Source organism: Podarcis erhardii, assembly GCF_964252035.2.
Source record: "Podarcis erhardii genome assembly, chromosome: 7".
NCBI classification, from domain to species: Eukaryota; Metazoa; Chordata; class Lepidosauria; order Squamata; family Lacertidae; genus Podarcis; species Podarcis erhardii.
Genome location: NC_138511.1, coordinates 82,789,185 through 82,798,773, shown reverse-complemented (window position 1 = coordinate 82,798,773; position 9,589 = coordinate 82,789,185). Strand labels below are relative to the sequence as shown.

General features: G+C 50.2%; 1 pseudogene across 3 annotated transcripts; it reads left to right on the top strand.

Annotated features, from left to right (window-relative positions):
- Positions 1–4,699: 4,699 nt before the first annotated feature.
- Positions 4,700–9,205, top strand: LOC309345869 (zinc finger and BTB domain-containing protein 26 pseudogene; annotated as a pseudogene). Of its 3 annotated transcripts, none has more exons than XR_014161720.1 (3): positions 4,700–4,869; positions 7,156–8,890; positions 8,931–9,205. The product of XR_014161720.1 is annotated as a zinc finger and BTB domain-containing protein 26 pseudogene (transcript). The 3 variants fall into 3 exon arrangements; XR_014161721.1 differs by having other exon boundaries at positions 7,156–8,896; XR_014161722.1 differs by having other exon boundaries at positions 7,156–8,900.
- The last annotated feature ends 384 nt before the right edge of the window (positions 9,206–9,589 follow it).

Below are 9,589 nucleotides of genomic sequence, written 5' to 3'. Positions count from 1 at the left end.
CCAGAGCAGTACCTATTTATCTACTTGCACTTTGAAGTGCTTTCGAACTGCTAGGTTGGCAGGAGCTGGGACCGAGCAATGGGAGCTCACCCCGTCGCGGGGATTCGAACCGCCGACCTTCTGATCAGCAAGCCCTATGCTCTGTGGTTTAACCCACAGCGCCACCCGCGTCCCCCTAGAAGCATCTAGCCCACTGTCATCTCCACTGACTAGCTGCAGCACTGCCAATATTTCAGGCAGGGGGTATTGATCCCATTTCAACCTGGAGATTTTGGGGATCTTCTTCTTGCAAAGTGGATTCTCTGCCACTGAGCTACAACCCTTCCCCTTGGGTCTGGGCATATCTGTGTGGCCTGAAAGATGGAGAGGAGGAGGAGGAGGAACTGGATATATAAAACTTCCATGCCTAGTTGCCTGAAAGGATCACTCGCCCAGCAGTGATGCAACTTACAAGGGTGGTATAGGCTGTAAAAAGGTCCTTTCCAACTGAGTCAGGCCTATGATTCCTTCTAGGCTAAAGCTCTCCTTCGCATTTCAAGCAAAGGTCTTGCCTAGGGCCGGGGAGATGTGGCAGGGATCGAAGCTGGCATCTGCCACATGCTTTTCTCCCAACTGGAACAGAGTGGAGGGTTTGCAGCCCTAAGGAATTGCACAAGCGACTTCTGCCTTGCAGAAGGGCTGCAACCGTCGTGCCTCCACATGGCATGTGGCAATTTGAGGGTTTGTTTTGCAAGAGTGGACTGAGAGCAACTGGAGGGGGGGAGGGGGAGAGGAATCAACAGGCTTTTGGGGCAAGGGGAGGTGCAGGAACACCCAGTTCCAGCAATTGAGAAAAGGGGATGGGTTTTCACAAGGCACTGCAGAATTGAGCCAGTTCTCAACCACAGAGCATAGTGTGCACATGTCTGCAGCAACTTCTGGGTCCCTTGGGTTGGGTCCTCTATAAAAGCCAAACCACTTCTTCATCATTTGTGCTGGAGTGCTGCCAGCTGAGCCCCACCAAAGGTCCAGAGGGCATCTTTGGCTCTCCTAACATGGCTGCCCCCAAAGAATCATGGGAGCAATGCTTCATAAACAACAGTTCCCAGAATTCTTGGGGGGGGGAGCAATGTGCTTTAGGTGTATGTGTGAATGTGACCCAAGTCTTGTGTTTTACACATGCCCTGCAAACACTTGTAAGAATAGGCTAGAAAGAGATCTCAGTGGGGAGACGGAATGGGAGGAGGGACGGGGGGGGGGAGAGACCTATAAAATCCTACGCAGTACAACCTACCTGTGGTAGGTTGACCCAAAATGTTGTAATTGGCCAAAGGTCCCCCAGCGACCTGACCTTCGCAGCTGAGTGGCGATTTGAGCCTCATCTCTCAAGCCCTAGGGAAATAGTCTTAACAATGCAGCCACAATCACCTGTCATTCTCTCAATTCTGTGCAGCAGTGTGGTTAGGTATTTGACGATGGGTAGATTTCTAGTCAAGAGGGGAGACCGTTTTTGCCCTAGCCCCAAATAATGCCACATTATTTTCTCCTGGTACTCAGCCACCGCCTGGAATAACAAATAACAAAGCTCAAAATGTGTTAGGGGTCTATAAACATCTTACGAGTGCAGAAGTCCCTGTAAGGGATTTGACTGGTGTTAACACATGTTGTGCACATATATATATATATATATTGCTCAGCTTGCCAGGTGTCCATCCTCTTGCATTGCAACAAAAATAGATTGCAGGGTCCAGAACGGCTTTTGTCCTAGTTGTATCAAATCCAGGATTAAAATAATAAGCAATGTGTTGGCATAAGGACACTGGGCTCTGATGATTAATTCTCCCTGTCAGAGGTCATGTTAGCTCAAGATCGGTGTGTTGCAATGTCCTTTCCTTCCTTCCTTCCTCTCTGCCTGTTGGGATCTTCTGTTGTGCTCAGAAATGTCTTCTACAAACAAGGTTATTATACTTTAGTAGGCAAGGCAAAGCAAAAACCTTATTTTAATGGGAAGATTAGTCTTTGTATTTTGCTAATTACAAAACTCTCCCCGCCCACACAACCTGCTTTTTATCCTGAGAGCCTCATTAGTGTTTTTAATATCCCCTTCTCCTTAAATTAGAGTCATAGAATTGGAGAGTTGGAAGGTATCCTGAGGATCATCTATTAGTCCAACCCCCTGCAATGCAGGAAAATGCAGCTGCCCCATACAAGGATTGAACCTACATCTTTGGCATTATCAGCACCACACTGACCAACTAAGCTTTCCAGGCTGCTGCATATATTTGCTGGTAGAGGTCCTGTACTCCTGGCAAGCAAAAGATGGGTCCAACTGTTTGGCAGCTAGTGCAGGACATGGAGCAAAGGTAAAGGCAAGGAAATGGTATTTCAAAGAACCATTGACACAGCAGTGCCAGATTTCCCCCGCACAGTTGAGGGGGCACCAAATGGAGAAGACGCATAACAGAGAAAATCCATTTGGGAGCACCAAATTTTGGCCTTACGCAAGGCGCCATATGATGGAGAGATTACCAAAGTCTTCCCCTGGACACACACACGTGTGTGTGGAAATAACATGTTGCCCTGCTTTTCCTGAGACGGGATCTAGTTTTGATCTTTTTTTGTCTCCCCATATATTAGCTGTACTATTTCTTAGCACGTAACTTGTACAGTTTTATTCTTTCGCATTTTCCTTTAAAGAAATCTGATTTGATGTCATCATTGCTGTCCTTCGATCGTTTCAAAGTTTTTTTAAAAAAATCCTTTAGAAACAAAACAAAAACATTTTGCAACAGATTTAGGGTGGTGCAGGCGGTTCCCTACACAGCGCGTCAAACTGAGGAGGTGCAAAATAGTAATAGTTGTAGTTGTAGTAATAAGAATAAGAATAAGAATAATGTCACCTATTCAGGGTTACCAGACGCCCGTTTCCTGGGGACAATCCCCCGATTTGCGAATAAGTCCCCAGACAAATTCCATCCCCGGAATGTCCCCGGATTTCATCTAATGTCCCCGGGAAACGCAGCAGCAGCAGTCTCAGCAGCCTGGAGCAGTTGGCTCTGGCTGGCTTCAGGAGCTGCTCGGAAGTCCCCATATGATGGTGGTGCGGGGGCTCTAAGATGCAGCTTCTGGGCTGCCTCCACCTTCCCTGACTAAGCTGTGAAAGGAGGCTTCACGCTGCCTATCGGAGCAGCCTCCCATCTCCTACTTGCGTGCAAGCAGGAGCAGGCGGGGATCTCTCAGCTGTGAAGGGAGGCTTCACACTGCCTATCAAAGCTTGAAAGCAAGCAGGAGGGGGCAGGGACCTCTCAGTTAGGCAAGGGGAAGCTTCCCTTTGCAGCTGAGGGATCCCCACCCCCTTCTGCTTGCACGCAAGTAGGAATGGGACTGGGGCTGCTCCGATGGGAAGGGAGGCATTTGGCTGCCTGAGAGATCCCTGCCCCCTTCTGCTTGCACGCAAGTAGGAATGGGACTGGGGCTGCTCCGATGGGGAGGCATCGTGCTACCCTAGCCTCGCTGCCGCTGCTCTCAACCCTCCTTCTCCGCCTTCCATGCCTGACCTACCGTGCACCGCTTCCCCACCACCAGTGGCGTAGCGTGGGGGGTGCAGGGGGGGCCGGCTGCACTGGGCGCAACATCTGGGGGTTAGGGTTAGGGGGCGCAAATCCATGGGTTAGGGGGCGCAAATTACTTGCCTTGCCCCGGGTGCTGACAACCCACGCTACGCCACTGCCCACCACCACCACCACCACCGAAGATCCAACAACTCAGGGGCTGCCCAGGCTCATGAAGAAAGGAGATAGAAGCCTCATAGGAAGGGGAAATGTGGCGGTTGAGGTCAAAGTGGTGGCCACCCCTCTGCCACCGCCATCGCTGCAACATCAGTGTCCCAAACGTGTAGCATTTATTCATTGAAAGTGTCCCTGGATTCATTGAAAGAAATCTGGTAACCTTAATCTATATGCATGATGCATATCTACTCAAAAGTGAGTAGGGGCGCCACATATTGTCCTCACTCAGGATGCCCTTTTACCAAGCCTGTCCCTGGTTGTAGGAAGGGGAAAGAAGTGCCAAATGGGGAGGTGGAGAAGACACATTGAGGGCACTGCTTTTGCACATTGCTGCTGTGTTTTATATACAGTGGTACCTCAGGTTGAGTATTTAATTTGTTCCGGAGGTCCATTCTTAACCTGAAACTGTTCTTAACCTGAAGCACCACTTTAGCTAATGGGGTCTCCTGTTGCCTCCGCTGCACGATTTCTATTCTCATCCTGAAGCAAAGTTCTTAACCTGAGGTACTATTTCTAGGTTAGCAGAGTCTGTAACCTGAAGCGTCTGTAACCCGAGGTACCACTGTATTGTAAGCCGCCCTGGGACCCCCGGATGAAGGGCGGCATAGGAATTTCATAAATGACAGTGTGAGGGAATTTCTGTGGAAGGAGGCAGTGGTGTGGAAGGTGGCATGGAGGTGGGGCTGGCTGCTTTCAGGAGGCTCCTGCCAACGGGCCAGAGGCTCCTGTGGGGTTCAGTGTGAGGTGGGGCGACGCCTCGTTCTCCCCGGGCATCGGACTCTTTCCAGGCGGAGGGATACGGTTCCGCTTCTGCTCGCGCGACCCCTTCACTCCCCCCCGTCCCCTCGCAACGAGCCCCAGCGGCGGGTCGCTCCGCGGAGCAATCCCTGCCCTTGCCCGCCTGGGGGAAAAAGTCCCGGACCCTCCGAGAGGGCGGATTCCAAGATGGCGGCGTGGCTGGGTTGCCGCGAGTGGCCTTGACGGAGCCGGTGTGAAGCCACCGCCTCGGAGGCCCTAAGAAGCGGCAGCGGTCCCTTCCCCACGCCCGAAGCGAGGCGACAAGGCGCCGGTGGTGGGGCCGGCGAGCGGGCCGCGGTTACGGGTGAGGAGCGGCGCATCTCACGTAACTTGCGCCCGTCTGCGAACAGGAACGCAGGGGCGTACGGTGCGGGAAGAGCGTAGCAGGCGTCTGTGAATAGCTTGCTGGGATGGGGAGAGAGCGAGGAGCTGCGCGAACAGCGCGGCGGGGACATCAGGGCGACCGGCAGGGGTCGCTGCGCGCGCAGCTTCGGAGTTCGAAGAGGCGCAGATGGGCAAGGGCGGGGGCAGTGAGGCGCTTTACGCAAGCGGAGTAGAACGCTTTCGAGAATAGTAGTAAGGAGGCACATGCGCGCCGGTGGGAGGCTCAATGTTTCGCTGAGGTTTTCATTGTGTTCTTGGATAAAGCAGCCTTAAACAAACGATGCGTAAAATGCCCATAGCCCATTTAAAACTAATAAGCATTCCCGTGCATTCTAAGCATCAGGATAAATAGACTTTCTTTTTTTACATTCCTTTTCCAATCGATATCCCTCCAAAGTGAGGGAAAATAAATAATTTCATTCATAAAAGGATACTAGCATTCGATGCACAAAGAGGTGATCTGGTGGAATAAGCAGGGATCACATGTTATTCGGCAATCATTTCCTGTCTGTGCCTGCTGGATTTTAGCTATAGCGGTGCTGCAGCTGTCAAGTTCACAAAATATTACCATTTTGATGTAAATGCTTTTTGGGGGGTGCAGTTAGCCAAGAGGGGTTGTGCCGAATCGGATCTTACAGGTACAGTACCCAGCTTTATAGATGTTATTGTTACTTAACTTGAAATACTTTCTTCTGTTTATATAATTTATTACCTTGCCTGCCCTATGTAAACAATCCTTACATAGCCGCGAGCAGCAAAAAAGTGTGTGAAAGTAAATGAATGGGCTAGTAGCATCATTTGCAGGCTACTCACTTTTGTAGGTTTATTTTAAAAGTTGGCTAAAGCAGCTCTTGTGGCAGCTTACAAGGCTAGTTAAATACCATGGGCCAATTTGTTTGTGACGTTAAACTATATGCTTCCATCAAGTGTTACTACTGTTATTACATTTACTACCTGCCCATCACCAGCGGGTCCCAGGAAAGGTTACAGTGATTTAAAATTAAAAACAGTTAAAACAGATCATAGTACAGTAATAGTATGCTGTCCACTTGGGAGACTGGAAATAGAAGATTGGAGACTGTTTTATCGGTTTATTTGGTTTCAAATAAACCAGAGTTCCATGTTGTGAATTTAAACAGTGGTTTGTTCAAACAAACCAGGATCAGGTAATGGCTTGTAATCCTTTTTGTTAACAGACCATATTTTAAAGTAAGCAAAGTTTTCCAAGTTTGGAAATATTTAGAAATTCTGGGTCAGGTACTCTGAATTTTCTCTTCCTGGCCATCTCTGGTTAACCATCAAGGTTATTGTAGTTTATTAGATGCTCCAGTAAACAGGATGAAATTAAGTCCCACTGTGTTTGATGCAACTTGTGGAAGTGGCGAACCTCCAGGTGTTGTAGGAACCCAACTCATCAGCCAGCAGGGCCAATGCCAGGGATGATGGAGGATTTTGTCCTGCATCATCTGGAGGGCAACAGGTTAACCACCACCTTAGCCTAGTAAAAATAATAAAAACTATTCCAGGCAAGTATTCTGGAAAAGGAATTCCACAAACCAGATGCCATGAAAGAACACTGCCTGCCCCCCAGCCATCTGCTTAATCTCAGGGGTGGGGGGAGTTCCGGAGAAGGAACTACAATGAAGATTGTAACTGGTGAACAGCCTTGTATAGGAGAAGGTTGATTAGAGCTCTAAGTTAAAACTAACTTTGAATTGCGCCTGGAAACATTTAAAGCACCAAAGAAATATGATCCCATGGTGAACCCTAGTTAACTACCTTGCTGTTGTGTTCTTGACCATTTTATGACAAAAGAAAGAGAGTTGTAAACTTGCTAGACTTTTTTACAAGGCAGTAAAGTATTTGCTAAATCTGTAAAATCTCTTTGGGCACATGAATGAAGACATGAAATTACACTCTTGGTATTAAAGTATCTTATAACTACTTCAATACTTGATGAGATTGCACAGCTGCTTGATGCAGTTGTAGTGACATTATTTTCAACATGGAAATAGCACCTTTGTGAGTTTTCTTATGGGCAAGTCTTTTTATTCCCCTCCACCCAATCAAACTGAAGCTTCTCTTCACCCTAGTCGCTCCTAGTCTGAAACAAGGATCAGGTGCCTCCAAGTGTCTGGATTCCCTTTTAGTGTGTTGCATATAATTCAGTTGTCCCCTCCTCCCATGTCTTGTTCCCCCTTCCCAGGCACGTCAAAAATGGCCCCAGCCTGCGAACGGCTGCAGTTTCGATTTCCTGGCTACGGCGATGGAGTGCTGCACCGCATGGACCAGCTGCGGCAGCAGAGGCGCTTCTGTGATGTGACAGTGCAGGTGAACGATCTGCGGGTTCCCGGGCACCGTGTGGTCTTTGCCGCTTGCTCCCCTTTCTTGCGCGACCAGTTCCTGCTCAATGACTCCCAGGAGGTGTCCGTCTCACTCTTCCAGAGTCCGGAGATCGGACGCCAGCTTCTTCTCTCTTGCTACACAGGATGCCTCGAGGTGCCCATCAAGGAACTGGTCAACTACCTGACTGCTGCTTCCTTCTTGCAGATGGGCCACGTGGTGGAGCGCTGTGCGCAGGCGGTCTCCCACTACTTAGTCCCCAAGGCAGACACGCTGCTGCGGGAGGAGCAGGCGGAGGGGAGCTATTCCCAGCAGGGTGGGGAAGAAGAAGGGGAGGAGAAGCAACCTCCTTCACCCACGGGGGAGACAGATTCTGAGGATGTCAAAGTGGAGGTGCCTGAGTTCACCCCCCGCGACTCCCACGGCCCCTCTTCTCCTGCAATCTCCCTCTCCCTCATCAACTCCGCTGTGGAGATCACGCGTAGCTACCTGCAGGGTTGCTATGACGACGAAGCAAGCAGCGAAGGACTCACTTTCCCTCCAGCAGCTCCTGACCCTGCCCCTCAGTGGAGGAACTACCCATTGCATCGGCACCGGCACAGCACAGCCATGGCGTACAGGGACTGGCGGGCGGGTGCCGGGGTGGCATCGTGGAAGGTGCCGGGGCTGGAGCGTCCGTACCGTTGCCCCCGCTGCAACAGTGTGTTCCAGCAGCTGGGGAACTTTGTGAGCCACGTGCAGGAGCACAAGATCTTCCTGTGCCTCCGCTGCGGCAAAGTCTTCTCGCAGAAGAGCAACCTGACGCGCCACATTCGCGTCCACACCGGCTTCAAGCCCTTCCAGTGCCCCGTCTGCCGCAAGTGCTTCACCCAGAACGCCACCCTGCAGGACCACCTCAACCTCCACAGCGGCATCAAGCCCCACAAGTGCAACTACTGCGAAATGCACTTCACCCACAAGCCGGGCCTGCGGCGCCACCTCAAGGAGATGCACGGCAAGAGCACCGTCCAGAACAGCCACGAAGAGATTGAAGAGGTCACCATTGACTTTGATTGATGCGAGAGGAAGGCGGGAGGGGCGGCTGCAAACTGAGCGGTAGATAGTCTTCCGTCAGGCCAGGCAGAGTCTTCAGTCAGTCCAAAATTCCTTTCAGCGAAAGATGGGCTGCGTGAACTGGGTAAGGGGCACACTGCAGACAGAAGCAGTCGGTGCAGGGGTGCCACAGGCCACACTCATTGCTTTTCAAGTAGTAAGGGAAGTGCTGTGGCTATAGAGTGTTTACTGTAGAAGAGCACAGAGGACAAGGACTGAACCGTCATCTGGATAGGAGACAAAATCGCCCCACAGCAAGGAGAGGCTGTTGAGTGAGGATGCTGCCTGCGGATGTCTAGGCCCGTTTTGTAAATGGGTTCACGTGAGGGGAAGCCGCTGCCTCAGACAGTGGATTTTGGGGGCCCTTAACGGCAGCAGTGGGGAGACGAGAGAGCTGGCTCATGGGGCACAATCCACTGGGCAAGCCCCAGTGAAATGAAGGGGAGCCCTGCAGCAATGTGATGGTGCTTTGGTATAGCTCCCTTTCAGTGTGTCTGTGTGTGTGTGTGTGTGTGTGTGTGTGTGTGTGTGTGTATGCGTGTGCAGAAGACCATCATGGCGGATTACTGTGTAATAGGATTGTGATTTAGATTTCCTACCTCACACGTGTCAGTGTTTGCTCTGGCCCCAGTGTGGCCGCTGCAGAATCAGCCATCTGACTCAACACCAGAAGAACTTAATCAAATAGGGATGACAGGAAATGGAAGTTTACAATTGATTGATGAATTAAAATTAACATCATTGGGTTTGGGTGGCAGACACCCAATAATTCTTGAAATGATTGCTAATCTCATAATAAAATATGCTACATGTCACTAAAATCGGTCTCCTTATCAAGATGATTGGAAAGTGGTCAACATTTTGCTGCTGTTTTTTTCGAAAGGGGGCAAGCAAGAAATTAACACTTGGCCTAAGGTCTGCCTCTGGTAAATTGAGGGACTACGTTGTTGATGATAGATGTATGGAGCACACTGAAGAAGTCAGTCTTGCTTACTATCAACATGGCTTCTTCGGAGGGAAGTCCTGCCTGCCTTCTTTAGATCTTTGAGAGTGTCTACTCAGAGTGATAGCCATGTAAGCTATCAGCCTTGATGCCTATATGAGGATTTCTTCTTGTTCAGAGGAAGTATGCCACTGGGTACCAGTTGCTGGGGTGTAACAGCAAGGGAGTCTATTGGAATTTTTTGTCTGCTTAAGGCGGTGTT